The sequence below is a fragment of the Manis javanica genome, chromosome 3 (assembly GCF_040802235.1).
Source record: "Manis javanica isolate MJ-LG chromosome 3, MJ_LKY, whole genome shotgun sequence".
NCBI classification, from domain to species: domain Eukaryota; kingdom Metazoa; phylum Chordata; class Mammalia; order Pholidota; family Manidae; genus Manis; species Manis javanica.
In genome coordinates, this window is record NC_133158.1 from 46,073,366 (window position 1) to 46,095,999 (window position 22,634).

At 41.9% G+C, this 22,634-nt stretch overlaps 1 long non-coding RNA gene across 2 annotated transcripts in view; it reads left to right on the forward strand.

Moving 5' to 3' along the window:
- The first annotated feature begins 4,674 nt into the window (after positions 1 to 4,674).
- The window catches only part of LOC108397930 (uncharacterized), a 41,091-nt gene continuing 23,131 nt past the window's right edge, over positions 4,675 to 22,634 (forward strand). Inside the window, exons 1-3 of one of the 2 annotated variants that reach the window (XR_001853307.3) lie at positions 4,675 to 4,787; positions 11,355 to 11,411; positions 20,748 to 20,993. This is a non-coding gene — a long non-coding RNA (uncharacterized lncRNA). Of the gene's footprint in view, positions 4,788 to 4,940; positions 9,437 to 11,354; positions 11,412 to 20,747; positions 20,994 to 22,634 lie in introns of those variants that run through there. The other variant, XR_012129128.1, reaches the window with a different exon arrangement.

Consider the following 22,634-nt stretch of genomic DNA (forward strand, 5'->3'; position numbering starts at 1 on the left):
GGTAATAAATATTTCAGTCTTTGCAGACAATATGTTCTTTGTTGCAACTACTCAACTCTGCTTTTGTCACAAGAAGCAGCCATAGAAAACGCGTAAATGAATAAGCATGGCTGTGTTCCAATAAGACTTTTATGGCCATTGGTGAGTCACACGAAACAAGCAGCTGGCTGGATATTTGGCCCACAGGCTATAGTTTGCTACCCCTGATGAAAACCATCACAGGTTCTGGTCTGAGAGCTAATTGCAGATTGAAACTAAAAATGTGGAGTGAAACACGTTCTTTCTACCAGCCTATCATAAAGCTGTAATTATTAAGTAAAAGTTTGGAAATAAAGACCTTATCTCCACTTAAGAGTGGAAATAGGTGAAGGAATAAAGAGACACAAATCTCAATCATATATAAATTAGTCACAGGGATGAAAGTACAGTGTGGAACAAAGTCAATAGTTCTGTAACATATTTCTATGTTGGCAGTAGCTACAGTAGTTGGGGAGAGCATTTAATCATGTAGGTAGCTGTCGAGTCACTGGTGTATACTTGAAAACAACATAATATGGTATATCAACTATATTTCTGTACAAAATAAATAATGTTTTCAAAGATTTTTTTAAGTGGTTTTAAATATCAGTGGATAGGCAGCTGAGATATTACCGTGTGTATGCAGAACAAAGTGACTTTGACTTTGGTGCTGAAGTTCTATTTAAGGGTTTTTGTGCTAGAGGAAAGCAGAGGTGGAAAACGATAGCACCATTCAGACAAAAGACAATGAATGCCCTGGGGAAGAGTAAATGTTCTTTTTTTTTTTCTTTCTTTCTTTCTTTCTTTCTCAGTTCTAGCAAGATTGATCCTGGAGTGTCACCTTTCCTTTTCTAAAGTGAGCAGAGCAACTTTGATAAAAGAGCTCAAGGGGTGGTAGCTGCCTGTGGGCTAGAAGGGGGCCAGCTCCACTTTCAGGGGAAAGGTGTCTAACCAGACTGTTGGGTTCTGAGGGCCTGGGATCCCTGGTAGCAGTTGGGGGCACACCCTTAGAAGCAGGGCACAGGGACACCTATCATCCCAGTGAGCCAAGCACTAGCAGCTGAGACCACATAGAGTCAAATTGTGGCATCCCATTAGCTGGGCTGAGCACCTAATGTCATCACCCACCCTTGAAGAAGGGCAGAGACTGAGGGCAGCTGCTGCTCAGCAGTCCTGCAGGTGGACGGCCAGGGATCAGCCTGGGCCATGTGGCTGTGAGCACCAGTGCAGGCCCTGCTCTGTGAGCGGAATCTGATTAAACCTGGCCTGTGGGATCACATGAACCCTCCCACCTCCTGGACAGTTTGAGGAAGAGAGAATCTCAAGGGGGTGAGAGTGGACTGTCAGACAAGATGGCCCTTGAAGGGTGAGTCCATTTTCAGTCATACAAGAAAATAAAAGAGATGCAACACATTTGCAGTCAGGCTTTAGGAAGTTGCTGCTGGGTTATGTGAGGGTGAAGTGAGATCCTGACAGCCTGACATGCCCCAAGGGCTAAAAACCGTTCACTTCCATGGCCCCCACTCTGGCATTCTCCTGCCCATTAAGGAAGAGAGATCCTCAGTCCGGCTGATGCAGACAGTCCTTGAGAGTCTCTGTGTTACAAAGACTGGTTCTCACTTTCTGGGTCTCCTGCAGCTGTACAAGTGAGCTGGCTGTTTGGCAAATCTGTCCACCACACCTACCCCTCTCCTCTTCCCAGAGCTATTTAAGACCTCAGTCCCCAGGACTCCCAGTTTCCCAGCAGAGATAAAAGAGCCCTTGAAGGTTCAGCTCCAGGAATAGTTACCCAAGAGCAGGGGACTGGGGTGGGGCACCAATGGAGTGAGACCCTTTGTGTGGGGCCCAAGCCCCCACCTGTGCCATGTTCTGCAGGTGCCATCCTCTCTGCTCTCATTTATGTCTTAGAGGGGCTGGGCAAGAGGGGCTGATGCAAGGAGGTTTCATTGACACTAGGCCTACTTATCAATGTTAGGAAACTAATGAAGTGAGAAGAGAAAATCAAAAGTAATATGCACTTGAAATTTTTTAAAGTGGCTTATTGTCTCTGCCTAATCACCAGGAAACACAGTCACGATGACTTACCCTTTCTAGGGGTCACATCTGCCTCTGTTTCCCATGCCGTTTGTTCAGCAGTGCACACCTTCACAATGCGTGGCTGTGGCTCTGACAAATGGGCTGGCTCACAAACTGCGCACACTTCCGTGTTATCCTTTTTTAGTGGTGTCTTCTCTTAACAAAAGAGTGGACGCTGCTCCCGAGAGATGACTCTTCAGGCCGGGCTGCAGATCTTGAGTCTCTTGTCAGCCTGGATCCTCCAAGTCACTATATTAGCATGCCTTTGTATTTTGATGCTTTTACAGTGAGGGCCTTGCAAACCTGAGGGACTGTCCCTCACAGGACTGGATGACTTCTGGAGACAGTAAATGATTCACTTACAAGTATACCTCCCGTATGCAAACCAACCAGTCCAGAGTCCCCACCCCAACACCTTCTTTCTTGGGCTCTCATCTGACAGGTCACTATCACCTCACCCTAATCACCGCAGGACCAGATACCAGACAACTAGGCAGCCCCTACACCCAAGAGCCCACTGTCTCTGACATGACCAGTTACTAAATCATGAGTGAGAACGGGTTTGCTTGTCCCCTCACTGAGACCACCAGTAACATCCCACTTGTGACCTGTGGGGTCACCCAAGCCCTGTGATCAGAAGGGCCTTACCCTTGGTTTAATTCTGAGCTGTTGCTGTCTTGAAAGTCTTACAACACTTTGAACAAGGTGCCTATAGTTTTATTTTATGCTGGGTCCCTCAAATTACATAACCAACCTTGGAGACCCTCATTTCCTGCCCAGTGGAAGAAGAGTATAACCCAGGCCAACGACCCCCTGGGAGGCTGCCTTGAAAATTGGGCCTGGCCATCAGGGCACCCAATAGGAGGCTGGCTGTTTAGAGAAACAATCCATAGTAGAAATTTAATGAGCAAATTTAAATCATTAAAAATTTAGTGCATACCAGCTGAGAAAAGATGAACCATTCTAATTCAATTGAAAATATCAGAACAAAAGGAAAATGTAAGGTCTGCATGTTTTTCTTCAAACCCTACCAGCTGGCTGTTCTCTCTTGTTTATCTTGGCATCTGAATCTTTATTTGGTAGCAAATTAATCTGGTAGTGATCCCTATCATAAGTCTTCTGGATTAGAGGGCTGATTTCATTATAAAAGGCTAAGTTTTTGATGCCTGTAGCCTGTTGGAAAGAGCCAGAGTTGGCAGGCAGCAAGTGTCGGCTGTTCTACATAGGGTCGATGGGCCAGAGAACTAAAGTATTGTGTCAAACAAACAACACAGGTCAGTCCAGCCCCAAACCTTTTCTCTTTGTCTTTGGCATTGGAAATAGTGAAGTGGATCACGCTGGTAATCATTAATCAGGGAACAGAAGCTGAGATGAACTCTGCTCTTAGCACCTTCCTATGTCTTTTTGGGTCCCTGTTTTCTCTCCGTGAGCTGTCCTTAACCCCCAGCCACCCTCTCTTCAGATAATGCTGTTGGCTGTCTGATGCTTCCTTCCTCAGTGGGATACTTGACTGTCCTTCCAGCATCCTTATCCTGTAACCTCAGGCCTTGGTCCTCAGCCACTTGTCCCTGGAGAACATTAGGCAAGTAGCACAACTGATGACATTGCAATGGCAATCCAGGAATGTCTGCACTTTGTAAAGGAGGAGACACCTAAATATGCAAGTCTAAACCATAGGTAGTGCCCCCACATGGGAACATTTGAGGCCTACTTCAACAGGGAGCAAGGACATGAGTTGGGAGTAAATGAACTGGAAAAAGCTGTAAAGATTTCCTGTAAGAGAGTTACATTTTTGTTTAAATATTGCTTTGAAAACTTCTGCTGTCAGAAAAGAAGATGGTTTCTTTAGCCAAGGCTGTCTCTCTCTATCTCTTTGCAAGCATTTTGCTACCAACTGGGATTTGCTGGTGGTCGCTCATAAGGGTGTGATCTGGCTTCCCAAAGACTTACCTTCCTGACATGGGTATACTTGCTCCACTTATGTCTTATTTAAAATTAAATAAGAAAACGGAAACTCTTTAGTAAGCTAGGCAGTCAGAAACATCACAGAATAAAAATGGTTATTCCCAAATCAAGTATTTAGAGGAGGTTAACATCAAAATTTAGACAGTCAAGCCAAATTGTAAAAGACTTTGAAATGGGCAATAAGATGACTGATGTCCCATCCAGCGCTCCCACAGTGCTGTCTCTGCCTTTCACTGCCCTTCAGTGACTTCCCAACTCCATAAATTGTAGAAAACTGACTGAAATGTAATTGATTCTTGTCTGTAAAATTCAAATGAGTTGTGTCCAACGGAAGGAGAGGCAGTTGATTATTGCTCCGGGAGCATTACCCAATTTAGCTTTTATTTGCAAATTCATTTTAGCATCTCTGATTGTGTTCGTGTGCGTGTGTGTTGAATTCTTGTTTGAACAGACTATAACATCTTAATCGTTTCCTCATTAATGAATGAGCTAAATCTGTAACACATGTTCATTTAAAAATTGTAGGGAGTTACCATTTGCAACAACATGGGTGGAGCTAGAGGGTATTATGCTCAGTGAAATAAGCCAAGCAGAGAAAGACAAATACCAAATGATTTCACTCATATGTGGAGCATAAGAACAAAGCAAAACTGAAGGAACAAAACAGCAGCAGAGTCACAGACTCCAAGAAGAGGCTAGCAGTTACCAAAGGGAAGGGCGTGGAGAGGGTGAGTGGGGAGGGAGAAGGGGATTAAGGGGCATTATGATTAGCACACATAATGTAGGGGGTTCATGGGGAAGACAGTATAGCACAGAGAAGACAAGTAGTGACTCTAGCATCTTACCAAGCTGATGGACAGTGACGGTGAAGGGGTGTGGTGGGGACTCGGTAACATGGGTGAGTGTAGTAAGCACAGTGTTGCTCATGTGAAACCTTCATAAGATTGTGTATCAATGATACCTTAATAAAAAAATTAAAACACTGATACATATGGAAAAAGAATTGTAGAGGGTTATCCTTTAAAAGAAATGTCTTATAACAAGAGTCCAACTCAGTAATGTGTGATGGTCATGATAAAGTCTCAATTTCTTTCAAAACTGCTGTTAAATTGTTCAGTTAAATTTAGCTGCAGCCTTTGTCCTTAGGGTTCAAAGCCCTTCTAAGGGTAAGTGCTTCTTTAGATGTATCAGCTGCTAATGACCTGAATTTCTTCACCCCCAGCAAAGAGTGAGAATGTCACATAATTTGTATGTGTTTGTTTGTTTTATGTCCATTTTTATGTTTGTTTTTGGTGGATACACCTTCACCAAATGCAAAAGTCCCCATCTGTTTTTAGCTTACTTCCAGTTTTTATGAGAAATGAATATTGAATTTTATTGCCTTTTTAGCATTTGTTGAAGTGATAATATGGTGTTTCTACATTATTTTTTTAATGTAGTAAATTGTATTAAGTTTTTTTTCTGACTGTCAAGGCAGGCTTCATTCCTGACCATAATGTATTTAATTTTTAATATTCAATTTACTAATATTTTATTTAGGATTTTTCATATATGTTTGTAAAAAGAGATGAATCTGTATTTTTTTGTTTTTGTCAAGCTTTGTATCTAGCTTATGCTAGCCATACAGAAAGAGTCAAGGACTTTTCCAACTTCTAGCTTGAAATGAGTTTGTTTATAATATTTTAACAATTAGTGGTATATTCAGATTTTCTATTTCTTCTTGAGTTAATTCATTAAATTATAATTGCTAGAAAATTATCGAATTCAAGATACAAACTTCTGGTGTTATGTTCTCTTATGACATTAAAAGGTTATATATTCTTTTACATTCATTTTTAATATTGTTTCTTTATGCTCTATTTTTATTTCTGGGATAATCTCACTCAAGGTTTGTCTATTGTACTAACCTTTTCAAAACAACTATCTTTCAATTTTCCTGACCTTTTGTCTTTATTTTTATTGTCTTCTTTCATTAATCTGAGGATATCTTTTGTATCTTGTCCATGACATAGAATATAAGGGAATAGCTCTGTGCTCCTTAGAATGTTTTTTACTTGATAAACTTCATTATGCAAACATGATACTAGCTCAAGGGCAACAAATATTTTAAAAAGGATTCTTTCCATTTTGATTAATATTAGAGTACAATTTGATGAAAATTATACATTCAGAGAGTGATGGTTTCAATGAGGTATAAATTATATTAGAAATGTCACATGCAACAAGATAAATAGTAAATGTGGGTGGTATTATATGGACCACATATTCATTCTGACAATATAAGTACTCATTTTCCAAATTAATTTATTCTACATTCATACTACAAGTACTTATGGCATACTATCAGGATATTGGAGGTTCACTGGTAAATAATACCAAATAGATCTGTTTTCCTCATTTTAGTGTGGGAAATGGATAATAAATAAGATAGTAAAAAATGTGTGTGTAATTTCAGATAGAGATAGGTCTTTTGAAGAAAATAAATCAGGATGCAAGACAATAGAGAATAAGTTGTTTTAAATTCTCTCCTGATGTTGATGGATATCTAGTAATGAACATACTTTTATGTTTTATGAACTTCTTAAGGCATGCCTCAGCAGAATCAGTGGAAGAGTAGTGGTGGAGAAGATTGTTAGAATAATTACAAAATTCTGTGAATTTTTATAGACTACCAATAGACTTCTCCAAGTAAGATTTTAAGATAAAAGAGAATAAACATCTACTTTAAAAACAGCCTACTTTATATACTTTCTAAAATATGTTGACACTTTCAGTTAAATACCTTCAGACACTGAAGGATATTTGACAAAAACACTGTAAATGGAGTAATGCTTAATTACTCCATTTACATCTTTGTTCAGAGGCCCCAGCAGAAAGCGATGACCTTCAGGCTGCAGTGGCTTTTCCTAAAATAGGTTCCCAGTCCACCTTTTAATAGGCAGCCTAGATTTACCCTCTTAAGCTCTCTTCTTCTTACCCCCTTTTCTTCTTTACTTTCTTTCGATTTTTTTCAGAAAGATTTTTTGAAGGCCGTGGTGGGGTCAATGATATGTAAATAAAATAGATAAAACACAGAATACACCTTTCTACTTAAACTGTGTCTTTATGAATGTGAACACAGTGAATATGTGCCCATGTTTTCAAAATACATTTTGCCTAAATTCTTCACTTTTTCTTAAAGGATATTAAGCCGGAGCTCCACTTACAGAACAAAGTTGGAGAGAAGGCATTACTGGTTACTTGAGTTAAATAAATGAAACTAGGCTTTCTAAATTATGTGGGTGATTTAAGAAAAGTCTCCTCCTATCGTGGCTGGATTATTCAATTAGTTACCACAATTATTTCACAATCTTTGATTGCAATTGTCCAGTCTCCAGTGAGCTATAATCACTTCCATGTGATCTCAGCTCGAAGTCAGTGGCAGGAAAACGAAACTGACATCCACATTGGAAGAAGACAAAGACACATTTTCAGGAATCACCTTTTTTTATTTGAGTTACAAATTTTAGCAACAACGTTAAACTCAAAGAATAACAGGAATTCCTCCTCTAAGCACCTAGGCAAATGAAACATAAAGAGTAAAAGGGCTAAAAAATTTAAAAGAGGCCCAACCTTTCCAATAAAACATTGTCTCATCTCTTGTAAGTCACTTGGCATACATATTTCTTGTTTTAAGTCATATACCTCTCAAAAGAATAGTGGGTGGTTGGATGAATGAATGACAGATGGATGGACTAAAAATTGATAAATGCATGAGTAGTCATTTAGAATGAATGATTGTGTTTGAATCATAAAGAATGAAAAAATGATTTTTGCCAGTTTGTCCATCCCATACACCTCTAAAGTTCTGAATGTATTTTAGGAATGTATTATTTACCTGAATATGAACCAAATTCAGGTTCATATTCTGACTGTGAACCACACATACAAAACAGATGAAATATTATTTACCTTACAAGAATCCATAGGTCAAATGGAGAAGCAAGCATATAAATCAAATGATAAAAATGGGAATGAAATGAAAAATTATGGGACACAGACTTTGAGTGCTATAGGCATTGAAGGAATGAAGTCTGTCCTCCAACTCAATGTATTTTCCACTTGACCCCTGATCTAGAAGAATAAGAAGGTAGAGCAGATCGGAATCAGAGTAAGTGGGCTGGACGCTCCAACCAGAGGAGAACTGAGATCAGAACTGGGTTGGTGGGGAAGCTCAGGGCTTTGAGCCCTTATGGCTGACACCCAGTTAGGTGGGCATTAATCCACATCTCCTCACACACTCAAGCTTGATGCTTGTGATAGTTAATTTGTAAATTTAGCAAAGCTTTAGTATACACTTATTTAATCAAATACTAATCTAGATGTGGCTACGAGGGTATTTTTTAAATATAGTTTATATCTATAATCAGTTGACTTTAAGTGAAGCAGATGATCCTCAGTAATAGGGATTGACCTTGTCCAATCAGTAAAGGGTCTTCAGAGCAAAACTGAGGTTTCTCAAAGGGGAAAAATATTCTGCTTAAGATTGCAGCATTAACTCCTGACTGGTTTTCTAGCCTGCCAACATGACCTACAGACTTTGGACTTGCTAGCCCCCACATTACATGAACCAATTTCTTAAAATAAATCTCTTAAAACTTTTTAAAAATCTCTCTTTCTCTCTCCCATTGGTTCTGTTTCTCTGGAGAACCCTAATGGCTACGATGCCTTATTTAATATAAACAAGTTTCCCTCTAGGGGAGATACAGGTGCAAACCTGGATATCTGTGTCTGCTGTGGCTTGAATTTAATGACGATTTTTTATGCACATTTTTAGGACAATATGGGAAGTCTGGTGATGTTCTGACAAGGTTCTGAAATATGGTTGGTAAAATATAGGAAATGAGCTCACATGCATGGTCCCTCAGGAATGCTTTCTGCCCCCCTTTTTTCTAGTTATTAAAGTATCATTGATAGACAATCTCATGAAGGTTTCACGTGATCCACACTGTGGTTACTACAATCACCCATATTATCGAGTCCCCCACCACACCCCATCACAGTCACTGTCCATCAGTGTAGTAAAATGCTACAGAGTCACTATGTAACTTCCTGTGCTGAACTGCCTTCCCCATGACCCCCCTACATCATGTGTGCTGATCATAATGCCCCTTAATCCCCTTCTTCCTCCCTCCCCACCCACCTTCCTCACGCCCTTCCCTTTGGTACCTGCTACTCCCTTCTTGGAGTCTGTGAGTCTGCTGCTGTTCTGTTCCTTCAGTTTTGGTTTGTTGTCATACTCCACAAATGAGGGAAATCATTTGGCACTTGTCTTTCTCCTCCTGGCTTATTTCACTGAGCATAATACCCTCTAGCACCATCCATGTTCTTGCAAATGGTAGGATGTGTTTTCTTCTTATGACTGAATAATATTCCATTGTGTGTATGTACTACTCTTCTTTTATCCATTCATCTACTGATGGACACTTAGGTTGCTTCCATATCGTGGCTATTGTAAATAGTGCTGCAATAAACATTGGGGTGCATATGTCTTTTTTGAATCTGGGATCTTGTTTTCTTTGGGTAAATTCCTAGGAGTGGAATTCCTGGATCAAATGGTATTTCTATTTTTAGTTTTTTGAGGAACCTCCATACTGCTTTCCACAATGGTTGAACTAGTTTACATTCCCACCAGCTGCATTAACAACTACAGGGATGGAGTGCCTGAAGCTTCTGAAAGTTCCCAACCTGCTGTGCTGAGGGTGCCAAGATGATTTTCTCCACCTGTCCTTTCTCCTGAGTAGTAAGCTCTGTGTAATCTATGCCCCTTTAGCAGCCCTCTCCCTGTTGGGAAGTCTCTCAGATTGCCTGCCTTTCTTTTGACCCACAGCTGCTGGTGTGTTCTCCACAAGTGGCTGGAATCTCAATCTCTTCAAGTATTCTTTCTTTACTTTCCAAGCCCTTTAATCTCCAGAGCACCATGTAATGTGGGTTCGTGCTCTGGGAGCACATCTCCAGGAGTGGGTGTTCAGCAGTCCTGGGGTTTTACCCCCTCCCTGCTCTGTTTCTCTTCCTCCTGCTGGTTAGCTGGAGTGGGGAGAGGGCCTGGGTCCTGCTGGATTGCGGCTTTGCCACTTTACCCTTTGCTGTGAGGTCTACTCTTTTCCCCAGCTGTAGGCAGTCTGCCTCAGATTTCTTTCCAGTCACTCTTTCAGGATCAGTTTTATTTGCTGTATTTTCTTATTATATGTGTTTTTTGGAGGAGGTTTCAGTCTCACTTCTGATGCCACTATCTTTAAGCCTGTGTCGATTTCTGACCTCTTACGAACATCTTTGGCAAACTGACAAATTCATCCAAGCCCCAGAGTTCTCACTGAGATTATGTTCATGGAAAGTGAAGGGGTACAGCTCCTTCAGGTCTTCTCACTCTGCTCCTTCCACACTGTAACCAAAGTTTTCCAGTATCAGGTAGTTAAACACTTGGAAGATTTTCTTAAGGGAAGGCAAGAAATGTAAAGCATCTCAATTTTAATTAAAAAAAACCATGTTACAAAAGTGAATAGACTATGGCACTGATAATTATCAAGCAAAAATGGTAATTTCTAGCTAGGAAATAAGTACCAGTTCACCCCCTTACTTAATCCATCAAATTTTAATTTCCTTCTTTATATAATTGAACAATAGCTGCCAGATTTGGGAAGAGAGAACCACATCCTTCTGCCTTGAAAGGAAGGGGCTTTCTTCTTAACTGTCACGTAATTAAAGCCTCTACACAGGGCTCTCTCAGATAGCTTTTTCTACTTTCCACTAAGTCATCCTGCCAAAAATAAGAAGGTTCATTAACCTCACACTGTTAGGAAACAGAGCATGTCACCAAGAAGTCTGGAACGTGTTCCTTCTGTGCACTGTGGATAAGGGATTGCTTCTCCTAAGATGAGGGTGATGCCAGGGGAATCAGATGCCATGAGACTTCTTCCTTCTTTAAGTCACCCTTTCTAGCTCACTTTCCCCAACCAGCATGAGCAAGGCTTAAGGAAGCAACGTAGAGTCTCCAAATAAAAATGCCCAGGGGTATAGCAATCAAAATCAAATATTGCTGAATAATGAACAGGATGTTGGATCTATTTTACTACACTGTAGGGTTAGAGACCACAGGAGGGTGGGTGTGAGGTGGGGCAGGGATGCGCTAACGTCTCTGCAGTTTGTTATGCTCAAGTACCGAAGTATCCTGAAAAATCATTTTAAATAGCCACTAGGGCTCCCAGATGCTGTGACACTTGATAGCTGTGTTTTTAACATTTGCATTGTCTTTTCAGCTGTTGAAATAATTAATGACACTCTGAGCCCCATCAAGATTTGGAGATGTTTCAAATGTAAGCATAACTTTTTTTTCCTTTTTTTTCTTTTCTTTCTCCTTTTTTCATTTTCCTTGCTTTCAGGTGGTAGCACCCTTCAGAGTAAACTGACCACTCTTGAAGCATCCTTAGTCAAAGATTAATGAGAGTCCCTACAATATGTTTGAAAGGAGCTTGGGTGGGGAGCATCCCAGACAACGAAGCAGGCAATGTCCACTGCCCTAGCAGGGAGTGAGTGCTACCATAACAGTGCACACTCACTTCAGACACAGTTTCTCTGTTTTGCACTAACAAGATGTGAAATTCTTCTGAGATTATCTTTCTGGTCATGACATCTCAGACAAAATGGGGCACAAAGTTTAACTGTGGGTTATCATGAAGGAGAAATATAATTTCTTTTTCTTTAGAGCAGAGCTACTGAATCTCAGCACTTCTGGCATGTGGGCCATGTTTTCTTCGGTGTAAGGGCCTGTCCTGAGTGTGGGATATCTAGCAGTTCTCCTGGCCCTTACCCCTAGATGTCAGTAGGACCCTCCCTAGCTGTGACAATCGAAAAGGTCCTCAGACATTGCCAAACATCCCCTAGAAGGTTTGGGGTGGGGGCCAAAATCAGCCTTGGGCTAGAACCACTGCCTTAGAATAATGTGGTTTGAAACTGAGCATATGTGAAAGGCATGGATCAGATATTACCTTTGAATTCTACAGATAACATATAAAGTTAGAAATACACTATTCAAATCTCCAAATATTCCTTTGTTGCCCCCTTTTTAAGATATTTGCATATAAATGACCCCAGCTATAACTGTTAATAAAGGTTATTTTGAAATAGTAATGCTGACAGCATTTGCCTCTGAAACAAAGACATAAAGTCTGAATTCTTTTGCTAAGAGTATGCATACTGAGCATGTTTACATTTACTTCCTAGGAGAATAAGAAGGAACCAGCCTCAGTAAAATGAACATAAAATAAAATTGGTTCCCCATAAACATAAATGAACTATCTCATGTTACCTGGTTTCTATATGATTATACCTAGAGTTATACATGATTATCAATTAACTGATATTTCTTTATGGATGAAATCTCTATTCTTTTCCCCCCCAACCCATATTTCTCTGACTGTAATATTATGTGGGTATTGCCAGATATTGCTGGCTGCAGCCAAAATGGAGAATTCTTTTCTCTCCATGCCTACATGGTTCTCTGTGGGATGCATGGTTGATTGTGGGATTTTAATGCAGCTCGGGAAAGGGAGATGCTACTGCTAGCAAGGGAATGTTCTCACTTCCTACACCATCACAAATCATCAGCATCCAGATATATATAATTATGCTTTAAACTTTGGAAAATGTTTCTGCTGGTTCATAAAAATTCAGTTGCCCATACCACTCAGTTTGGGTTTTTAGAACCTGCATTGGGGAAAATGGTCTCAACATTACACTCTGGGTGGGGCCATAATTTCAATAAGAAAAGGCAAAACAGAGCTCCAGATGCCCCACTAAGTTTCCCTTCTAGCAATCCCCCAACACACACACACACCTATATCACCTGTTTTCCAAGAGCGCACCCTGAACAAGGAAAGGTATACACATATTACAGTTACCATTTAGAATATCATTCCCCATAACCATGTGCCTACAGCTTCAGTGGGAATATGTTACCAGAGTCTTTCTGAACACATGTGGGAAGACAGTGCTGCTGAGATCTGGCCTCTCCCAACACGTATCCTAGACAGAATGCCAGGCAGACACCTGAGCCACACCGAGACCCTGCCAGCACCATACCTGGCCTGTATTTCCTCTCAGCACCATGGTCATAACTTCAGCCCAACTGTCTGGTGAATCTGGTGCAGGCGAAGCTTGCCCAGTCTCCTGTGCCTGAGAACTGGGCCAGAGGAGTCCCACATCCCATCTTCCTGCATGGCTCTAAGCCTCAGGGGCAGTGTCCTAGCCTAACACGACTGAGAGAAACTACTACTTGCCAGAGCAAACCCCTCATGTCAAAGGGAGAGGAGCTGAGACTGGGCACCATGAGGGGGTTTGTTCTGCACTGGGAACCAAGACATCCCGGTTTATTGAGCATTTTCTTTGTTCGAGGCACTATTCTGAGACCTGCTGTTGATACAAAGAAGTATAAATTATGGATTCTGCCCAAAGAGTTCACAACAATCCTGAAAAAAGTGACTCTGAAGAAAATATGCAAAAAGACCAAGACCATACTTGAAGAGATAACTCAGGAAATGCTAAATGGTGACAAATAGAATTATCTGTACATCATTAGGTTTTGTTCAGTGGAGCTCATTCAACTGTTTTGCCTAAAAGCTTGGAAAACATTATAACAGATGAAATTAGTTTAACTGGACTTTATAGGATGAGCCAGTTTTGACCAAAGCAGAGGAAAAGAGAGAGAAATCTATATAAGTAAACAGCAAGGTAGGGCCAGGAAAAATCAGTAACCCTGTGTGCTGATGTAGAGGTATGGCCATGGTAAGGAAGAATGCTTGCTGTAGAGCAGAATGTCTTGGGTTCAGATTCCATCACTGGACTTGACCAGCTCAGCAACTAGACCCCTCAGCTTCCTCCCTGTAAGTGCCATAGTGGCCCCCAGCCTGGAGGATTCAATGAGATTGTGTGTACGTATGTCACCCAGATGGTGGCAGCAGCCTTTCTGTGCTTCAAGTTCCCCACTCCACATCTGGGGGAAGTTCTATGACTGCTCCAAGATTTCTGCAAGCATCCAGTGGTTTAAATGGTCATCATCACTTTCCAGTCTCAGAATTCCCCTCCTGCAAATTCTTCTCTCCCCTCCCATGACTCAGTTCTCTGTGCTTGTGTTGACCTTGCAAGCATTGTGCAGGATGCCACAGTGATCAGTGGGAACATAGGTGGGGAGTTCGGAGGCAAGGAGAACCATCTGACAGCTCTTACACTGACTTGGGTGTATTAGTTTCTCAGGGCTGCCTCAACAAATTGCCACAAACGTGAGCCAACAGAAATATATTGTCTCATAGCTCTGGAGGCTGGAAGTCCTAAATGCAGGTGCTCAAGTTTGGTTCCTTCCTAGGCTCTGAGGCACAAATTGTCCCTTGCCTTTCTCCTAGTTTCTGATTGCCAGAAAGTGTTGGCATTTCTTGGCTTGGAGACACATCACTCCAATATCTACCCCAATTGTCACATGGCTTTCTTGCTCTGTGTCTCCATGTCTAAGTTTCCTTGTTCTTATAAAGATACCAGTCACTAGATCAGGGCTGACCCTAAAGCAGTATGACCTTATTTTAACTTCATTACATCTACAAAGAGTATTTCCAAACCAGACCCCATTCCCAAGTAGGCAGTGTAAGATTTGATCATATCTGTTTGGTGGATGCAGTTCAACCCACAATTTTGGATGTGACCTGATGAAAGTCTACAGTCAGGGCCATCAGTGAGAGAGCAAGGATGGGAGGGAATACACAGGTGTTCTGACAGAGTCACCTGATCCTCTTGATGCAGCAGTGAGGGATGGGGAGGGGAAAATCATGTCAGTTTTGAGCATTGTGTGTTTATAAGTGAGAAAAACCCTACAGACTACTTGGCAAATGTTCAGTAATATTTGCATCAGCTGTTACAGTTGTATGTAAGCTCCAAAAGCAGAGGTACCATATTGCCTTGTATCCATCCTCAGTATGAGGCTTTCAAAAAATGTAAGCGGAAGAGAGTGGCAGGGAGTGAGGGAAGGGAGGACTCAGTGAGATCCCAGCGGGAGGGACCGAGAAAGGACAGGAGAAAGGTGGGAACTCAAACCACTTCTGGAGAATGTAAGCCTTTGGTGTCAGTAAAGCGTAACATACATTCTAGAGTCCCAAGAATTAACTGGAAATGTGTTACTAGATCTCAGCAGATATCTCACAGTCATTTGACATTTAGAACACAAACAAATGAAATAACGAATGACAGAGCTCATAAGTGGAGGCAGAATGGTAACAATGAGTTTGGGAATCTTTTGTCTCAAACACTAGCCCTTCTCCTCCTCCCTTGAAGAAAGACAAAATAATATCTTCACTTTTAAAGGACCCCTGGGGCATTCTTGTTAGGACTCATGTTTATAGAGAATGTGACAGATTAACTGAAAGGAGCTTGAGCTTTCAAATCCCTGCGAACCCTACATGTCACATGGATGTTGTGAAGAGACCCACTTCATTATTCTGCCTCCTCAAACCCAAGAAATGCAGGTAATAAAGTCACTGTGAGTTATTTATTTTTTATTGCCTAAGATGAAATTGGAGTGCAAATATATACTTAGAGAATTCAGATTTTAATTGTGACTAATTACATGCAGACTCATAAAAAAGCAAAACAACACCCGAGGACAAGTGAGAGGAAGGTGAAGTTGCATTTCCCAAAAGTGAATTTACTCACCACTTTCACACGTGGTGTCTGAGAGCCATGTCTCATTACCTGGATACCACATGTGTGGGGGTGTTGCGGGGGCGCGATCAAGCCTCCTAGGGGAGAGTAAATGGGCTTGCTTTCCAGTTCCTGAAGCCTTCCAAGAGAATTCAGCTTGCTCATTCTTTCCCTACAAAAATACCAACTACAAGACCAGATGGTCTGCATGGTGCTCTAGCCTAGAGGGTGCCAGAGGGAACAGCCCCACCCACAGGGGGAGCCCTCCAATTCCGGGGCTCCTAGGAGACTGAGTTGGATTACCTATTCCTCAGGAAGGAGGCTATTTCCTATTAACATATGAGGGAAAATATCTGCAAAGAATCCACTGTAACACTGGTTTCCAAATGGTTTGTAATTTTTTTAATGTTTTGTTCACTGCTGAGCCCATTCCCTTAGAACAGGACCTGCTACATAGTGGCTCTCAATAAATATAGGTTAACATGAATTAAACTGCTCTTTAAAATGTTCAGTGAAAAAGGAGTTTGCCATTAGAAGTTTACAAAGCAGTTGTAAAAATCCAGTTGTAACCCTCTGTGGATAAAATGAGAGTTCCTGTGGCCAGGATTCTCACCTGGCCCTGGTTGACTAGCTCACTGCACACCTGTGGGCAATACATGGCTGTTGACTCTGTATAAAGAGCTCTGCCCAGTGCTCTGGGTGACACGATGGTAGGGCTGCAAGGCTGCAGGAGAGCAGAGCAGAGGCTGGAGTGGTGGCAGCACTGAGGACAGAGGCCCAGAGGATGTCTGTGTGGGATAACTGTGCAGAGAGGCCCAGAGGACGGCTGTGTGGACAGAGGGGCCCAGAGGCAGAGACTGGCTTGCTGCATGCAGACTTGCTCTGAGTGGATGGGACTTTAGTGACTGATCTGCCACCTGGAAATAAAGTTGGGTATAACCCTTTCACCCCAAGAATGTTTTGCTGTCAATTTCTTCAGTCATATTGAATCCATAGCAAACTTGCCTGGGGCTGAAGCCCATTGGCAAGAGACCCTCTCAATGTTGAAGACATTCAGTGATTGATTTTGATATTTTACAAATGTCTCTATCTCTGGAACAATGAGTCATGGGAATACATTTTCTGATTTGATGACAATTGCATGACTGATTTGTAACCATGTATAAGAATCATTCATATTTAAAAACTAAAGCAAAAAAACCCCCCAAAAAAACAGAAAAAAAAAGGAAAATAACAAGCATTGGCAAAGACAGAGAAACTGGAAGGTCTGTGCACTGCTGGAGGGAAATTAAATTGGGGCAGCTGCTATGGAAAACAGTATGGCCATTCTTTGAAAATTAAGCATACAATTTCCATATGATCCAAGATTCCATTTCTGATTATATACTCAACATAACTGAAAGCAGCATCTCATAAAGGTATTTATGCACCTTGTTCATGACTATTAGTTACACTAGCCAAAAGGTAGAAAAAGCTCAAATGTCCATCAGTGGGTAAATGGATAAACCAAATGTGGCGGGTATATGTACAATGGAATATTACTCAGCCTTGTAAAGGACACACTGACACACACTATGACATGGACGAGCCTTGAAGAATTATGCTAAGTAAAATAAGCTGGTCACAAAGGAACAAATACTGTATGATTCCAGTTAAATAAGTTATGTATGGTAGTCAAATCCACAGAAACTGTAGTTGTTGGGAGAAGTTGGGAGGAGAGAATGGGAAGCAAGTGTTAAATGGTTACAGAGTTTCAATTTAGGGAGATGAAACCTTCTAGAGGCGGACATATGTTGCCACAATTTAGACAGATTAAAATTTAAATTAAAAAAAATTTTTATAAACTTCTAGGCACACAAGAAGAGTGATGTTCCATTAGATGTTAAGATAGTTGTAAGGAAGCAGTAATTTAGTACTGACTCCCCTGCTCCCACTCAGTGAAATTCAAGATAAAAGCAAAATTAATATCTATATATTTGGAACATAAATAAATTGAGATTTTGAGATAAAAGTAAGAGTGGATAGAAGCAGCCAGTCATGGGAAGCCCCGAGATAGCAACCTCTAAATTTTACATTAAGTGAAGAACTTCAGTTTAACTGAATGTGAAAAGGAAACCAGAGTTCATGAGAGATGTTAACAGTTGGTGTTTAGTTAAATAAACTGCTGAGTCAGAGCTGTTGCTCCGATCAGCACTTCCAGTACTAGGAACCAGAAGCAATATGGGGTTACAAAGCGTGTGTGTGTGTGTGTGTGTGTGTGTGTGTTTGGGGTCGGGAGTGGGGAGAATGTATGTGACTACTTGTATTTTATGCTTCCCAGCCTTACGTAACATACTCTTTAAAAAACCTGACACTAGTTCTGAATTTGCCGTCTTTGAGCGTTAGTGCTGATAAGCTTTATTAAGGGCAACTTGGTGTCATGGGAAAAAAAGATTCACAATCCTGATCAATGAGGAACAGAGGGTTCATAAGGTACATGCATACAGCACGGCACAAACCAATACTGAACACGCTTCATCAGCCAGTCCTGGCAGGTGACAGATGGGACGCTCCAATGGTGTAACTGAGCTGAGTTTAATGAGGGGGCTATTTACAAGGTGTGGGCAGAGCTATGGTAAAACAATGGTGGGTGTTGGAGTGTCCATCAAGCCTGCCCTAGGACCCAGGGTGTGGTAGGGAGGGAGGACGTCCAGACCCAGAGAGGGCTGCGACTGCAGCTGCAGGAAAGGGCTGGGGACAGGGGCCTTCAGCACGGGAATACCACCACTGTCAACACACGGCCTGAGAGGAGCATGAATACCCTGACCATTCTGTCCTTTTGTCCAGTTCCCTCCAGTGCCTCCATGGAAAGCCTCTGGACAAAGGAGCCCCCCTGGTGCTATTCACAGAGGTCAGCCCTCCGGGCCACAGGGGAAGGGGGGAGGTGGGCTTGGAGAGGCAAACACAGAATGCCCAGCACATTGTTATTACAGTTTTTATCTGATGCTCCTAAGCCTAGTCCATAACATACTACATTTGAAAACATATTCTGCCAAATGTTTATATTACTGTTATTTGACTTTAGTTTATATCTGTGATGGCTGAGTTTGTGTCAGCTTAACTCCCAAGGGAGGTCCAGATACCTGGTGAAACACTATTCTGGGTGAGGATGTGTCCAGAAGAGCACAGCATTTGGATCTGTGGCCTGAGTGAAGAAATTGCCCTCCACCATGAGGGCGGGCCTCACCCAATCTGCTGAAGGCCAGAAAAGAACCAACAGGCAGAGGACGGTTGACTGTGCCCTCTTCCCAACCATGCACCAGGACATCCACTTCCTCCTGCCCTTGGTACTCCTGTTTCTCGTCTCTTTAAACTCAGACTAGAATCTACCCTGTAGGTTCTCTGGCTCTCAGACCTTCCAACTATACCACTGGCTTTCCTCGGTCTCAGCTCACAGAGAACAGATTGTGGAACTTGTAGGCCTCCATACTCACATGAGCCAATACTTTATAGCAAATCTTTCTTTCTGTCTCCGTGTATATATTCCATTGTATACCTCCCATTGGTGCTATCTCTGACTAATACAGTATCTGTGCATTTACTTCAGATAAATCAGTTCTTTAAATGTAAAATGTAAATTAATAAGAGAATTGAGAATCATAATTGCCCATTAGGCATCATAAAGGACAAAATATTCTAAGTGTTTTAAGACTAAGAACTCTACAAAGAAAAGGACTGGTTATCTGTGCTTATGCAAATTATTTCATGGGCATTTTATCACCATGCTCATTTTTAAAAATATCTAACCATTATCCTGTTGTGCATGCATTATCTAGAGCTTTTCGTTGTTCAGAATTCCCTGCTGGCAGCCAAACTCCTGTCTGGGAGATGTACGAGCCAGCCTGTATCTTCCTTGATGACTTCCCAAGGAAGCATTACAGTAAGAGAATGTGAATTACTTATAACCAATGACTGTAAATGAAATAATGTTCTAAGCTTTTGTTAACTATCTTTTAAGGCAGGAAAGCACATACAGGAATGCCTTGGGGGTGTTGCAGTTCTCTCCAGACCACTGCAATAGAGCAAATACAGTGGGTCAGGTTTATGTTTTTGGTTTCCCCATGCCTATTAAAGTTATGTTTACACTATAATTTGGTCTACTGAGTGTGCAATGGTATGCTGTCTGCAGAAACAATGCACATACCTTAGTTAAAAAACACTTCATCGCTGAAAAAGATGCTAACCATCATCTGAGCTTTCAGCGAGGTGTCATATTTCTGCTGGTGGAGGGTCTTGCCTTGACGTTGATGGCTGTGGACTGATCAGGGTGATAGTTCCTGAAGGTTGGGGTGGTTGTGGCAATTTCTTCAAATGAGACAACAATGAACTTTGCTGCATCAATTGATTTTCATGAATGATTTCTCTGTAGTAACAGAGAAGCTCTGTGACAGCATTTTACCAATAGTAAGACATCTTTCAAAATTGGAGTCAGTCCTCTCAATCCCTGCCACTGCCTTAGCAACTAAGTTTATGGAATATCCTGAATCTTTTGTTGTCATTTCACCAAGCTTCCCAGCACCCTCACCAGGGGTACAGTCCATCTCAGGACTTACGCTCCTCTGTAAGGAACTACTCCTCACCCATTTCAGGTTTCAGTCATATCTTGAGGTTCCACTTCTAATTCTGGTTCTCTGGCCATTTCTACCACATCTGCAGTTATGCCTCCAGTGAGGTCTTGAACCTTGAGTTTGTCAAAAGTGCAACATCTGGGAAGCACGAAAAGGGTGGAGTGCAATAAAGCGATGCATGCCTGTTCTCACAGCACGTGCTTAACAGACGCCACCTTCCATGAAGGAAGACCCCTCTCACAGTAAGAGAGATGGGTCCAAGTTCCTTCATCTTAGCTCAGGAGGTGGAGGTCAGGAAGGAGGAGAGATCATCTGCCGAATCATCGTAACGACTCTGCTTGTTCTTGGTAATTGCCTCTGCAGACCCAGGACAATGCTATCCATGGCCCCTCTGGGTACTGAGGTGACAGTACCTGCACAGAGGATCGGTGGCCCAAGAGGAGACTTCCTGGCTGGCGTAGAGCACCTCGACTCCACAAACCCAACGAACCAACAGAGAGGAGGGTCAGCAGCCCACTGGACACGCAGGGACTTCAGCCGGGATTCTTGGGGTCCTGAGCTATCTTCGCCTGGTGAGGAGGGCCCCATTTGCACAACACTGGAAGGAGGGTAAGCTCCCTTAACAGTCCCATCAAGTGAAACTGATAACTTCTGCTATTCGTTTAAAATAATGGACATTATGTCAGGCCAACAACAAAGAGGTTAAACATGTTAAGAAACCAAATACAAGTGATGAGTGGCCCAGAGCCCCCTAGGGATTGAAGGGCTTCCTGTCGCAGCTCCCGAGGCTGTGCCACCCACGCCTTGGCTGTCAGGCCCCTTCTGAGCCGCCTCACCCCTTTTCAGGGCAGCCTGTCTGCAGTGTTGGATTGGTTCGGGATGCAGAGAGGCTGCCCTGTCGCTGACTCAGCACAGCTCTGAAAGGTCGTGCCCTCTCCCCATCTCCCGGGAGGACTGGCCGAGGCTGCCGTGGACGCTGACCGCAGCTCCAGTCCTTTCTCAAAGCTTGCCTCCCCTGTCCCTTCCACAGCCTTGGATCCCAGGAGTGTGCCTGGGAATCACACTGCAGGCCATCTCCACTCAGTCGGCCTCCCAGGGGATCCAGCCTGCAACAATTACCAGACTTACCTTTGTTAACTAGCCTTTTTTTTAAACTCAAATATAACGTGTTTTCAAATGTGTTAAAGTCTGTCTGACGATTAGTTTTCTGTGTCCACGAGGCCAGGCTATCGCATCTAGTCATTCAGTGACACAGCAGTCTAGGTGTGGCTGCGAAGATGTTTTGTAGAGGTGGCTAACATCTACAATCTGTTGACTTAAAGTAAAGGAGATTAGCCTCAATGATGTGGGTGGGCATCACCCAATCAGTTGAAAGCCTCAAGAGCGGGAACTGAAGTTTCCCAGAAAAGAAAAAAATTCTGCCTGAGGACTGCAACATCAGCTCCTGTCTGAGCGTCAGCATGCCAGCCTCCCCTACAGAGCTCGGGCTTGCCAGCCACACACCGTGTGAGCCAAAAGCTTAAAATAAATCTCTTAATATATACATCCTTGTAGTTCTGCATCTCTGGACAGCTCTGATGTATACTATCTCCCACCATGATTGTGGATTTGCTTATTTCTCTTTGCAGATCTGTCCATTTCCATTTTACACATTTTGAGGTTTAATTATTAGGTGCAAACAAATATAATATTGTTTCATCTTAAATCTAAAACTTAACTGCTCTTAAATGAGCCACTTGAAGCTCTGGCTTCACAACTTTTCGCTTGCAGGAGTATTTTTCCCTTCCTTTAATTTCAACCTATTTATCTCTATAAGGCGTGTCTCTTAAAAGCAGCATCTATTTTATTATCTGGTCTGAGGATCTATACATTTTCATTGGAATACTTAATCTGTTTAAATTCACTATAATTTACATTGAAATCTACCACCTTATCTGCTTTCTGCCTGCCCTGACTACTCTGGCTTTTCCTATCCTTTCTTAAGATTTTTTTGGATTCATTTAACATTTTATAATTACATTTCTTCTTTTATTAGCTTCATTATACTTAAAACTTATTTTTGCTACTTGCCTATAGATTACAACATGCATTCTTGACTTACTAAAGTACTATTGCTGGTGTATATTTTAATTTTACATTTTAAATCTCATGATATTTGTTATTTTATAGTTAATATTTATCTAGATTTGTCCATTTGTATATTCTTATCATTGCTCTTCACTATTTTCTTAAGTTCCTTGTTTTTCTTTA